This window comes from Girardinichthys multiradiatus, chromosome 3, assembly GCF_021462225.1.
Source record: "Girardinichthys multiradiatus isolate DD_20200921_A chromosome 3, DD_fGirMul_XY1, whole genome shotgun sequence".
In the NCBI taxonomy this organism is placed as follows: domain Eukaryota; kingdom Metazoa; phylum Chordata; class Actinopteri; order Cyprinodontiformes; family Goodeidae; genus Girardinichthys; species Girardinichthys multiradiatus.
The window spans coordinates 25,838,739-25,840,927 of NC_061796.1; positions in this window are offsets into that span (position 1 = coordinate 25,838,739).

The window sequence follows — 2,189 nt, forward strand, 5'->3', positions numbered from 1 at the left end:
GCTGTTATTGTTGTGTTCTCATTACTTTTCTTGGCAGAATGTAAGGTTGTTACAGCACATGTCATTGATGTATTCATGAATACTATAATTAGACAGGCCCCACTGTGGGGAGACTGGTAGGAGCACAGATTAAAACGAGTCTGGTTTATGTCAGGCTGATCATTTCATAAATCAGGGTTATCATGATTTTTTTTTTTTTTTTCATTACAAAGATACACTTTACCCAAACCGTGGAAATTAAACTTTTTTTTTTTTTTTTTAATGAAAGAGTCCAACATTTGAGCTGAAAGCCAGCAGGTTTGCAGCGTAATCTGCGCTTTTTGTGGAGACTGATTGATAACTGAAAGAATGCCAAAGCAACTGACTCGTTACTACGTTACTAAATCCAAACTGTGTTATTGTTTTTTTCTGTTAGGGCTTAAAATATTTAGGGAATTTATTATTTTCTAAAATTATTTAAATCTGAAAAAAAACACAAAAAAAAAAAAACCAGAGCAGATTTCAAACTGTCATTATTTTTTAAACAAAGATGATGTCAAAATTGAAAAGTTATGTGTGAAAAAGTAAGTACACCTTGCGATTCAGTACACTGTATAGCTCCCTGTAGTTGCAATAATCTACCATATCAGTGTGGAGGAATTTTGACCAACTCATCTTTACTTATATGACCCAGTTTTGACCAAGCCTCAGCTGCCAGACAGATGGCCTCACATTTAACTCTCCAATACTTAGGTGGATGTTGGTCTGCAAGGCAGCAAGGAGTCCCACAGTCAAAAAAACATTAGGAGTAGGTTTGGATAATTGGTCCTTCTAATTTGCCTTGAGGTGTTAGTGTGTGCATGCATGGTTGTTTTTTTGGCATGCCTCTGTGTTGCCCTGTGATGGACTGGCTACCTGCCTGTCCCAAAAACTGCTGGAAATAGCCCCCAGACCCCAACCCTCCCACACCACCCGACTCTGCTAGGATAAGTGGGTGTATACAATAGATGGATGAATAGCAAAGTATCCATCCATCCAGACCTGCTGCATTATTTTTTGCAGCAGGTCCTTGGGTGGCGAAAAAAGAACCCCAAATCATCATCGTTCTATGATTGTGTTTGCCAGCTGGTAGGTGTTTGTACCGCCAAACATCATTCCTTTGGTCAGATCTTTACAAAAGATAGTGTCCCAGAAGTCTCAAGTTTCATTTAAATATAACTTGGCAACCTCAAGTCATGCTGCCATGTACTTTAGAGAGAATAGTTTTCTTCCGGCAGCCTTAAACCAAATAATGCAGACATGTTCACTCTTTCCTAGCTGTGCTTTATGCACTTTTACATCCTAGCTGAAAAGTGTACAGAGTTTCTTTTTCATTTCTGTGATCATAGCGGATCCTGATCTTGGGACAAAGTTGCTGGGATGTCCACTCCTAACATTGACCACTGCATTTAATGTTTTCCAATTGTAATATGGACTTGAATAGTTTGGAAATTACTAACCTTTCCCAGATTGATGTGCAGCAACGGTTGTCATTATTGATGTCTTGCTGCCCTGGCATTGCGTTAACAAACACCTCTGTGCTGAAGACAAGCTAGGTGCAAAAACTCCTGCTTTTATAAAGCTGGTAATTCTTGAGGTATTATTAGTAATTTAATTGCATTTTTATTTCCTGCACAAAGCTTTGTCTTTTCATCCTAAATTCTTTTGAAACAAAAATTTGTTTCTGGGGGAAAGTTATTACACTCCTAGCCAATAATACTGTGATGACAGAAGAGTTTTGAAATTAGGTTTTTGTAGATGGACAAAGAAATCCACACAAAATGAGGTGGTTGTTGGCAGCCATCAATAGCTGAAGATGGGAGTGAAAATGACTTTCAAGGACACGCATACAGTAACAGGTACTTCACCTCATTTAATATGTGCTCCTGCAGTCTAATTGATCCTCAGCAAACAGACTGAAAAATATGCTTCAAATGAATGAACCAGAAAAACAGTGACATTATGCACCAGTGCAAGTATGATCTGAACCTGGAGCTGCTGGATTTATTATTCCACACTATCTCCAGTGTTGTGGTTCACTCAACATGGATTCACTCAGCATTGTATTATAACAAATTAATTGGACTGTGTGTCATTTGAACTGAATCTTCCTATATGATTGGCTTGTACTGATAGGAATTTGACTGTATATTTATATATATATAATTAAC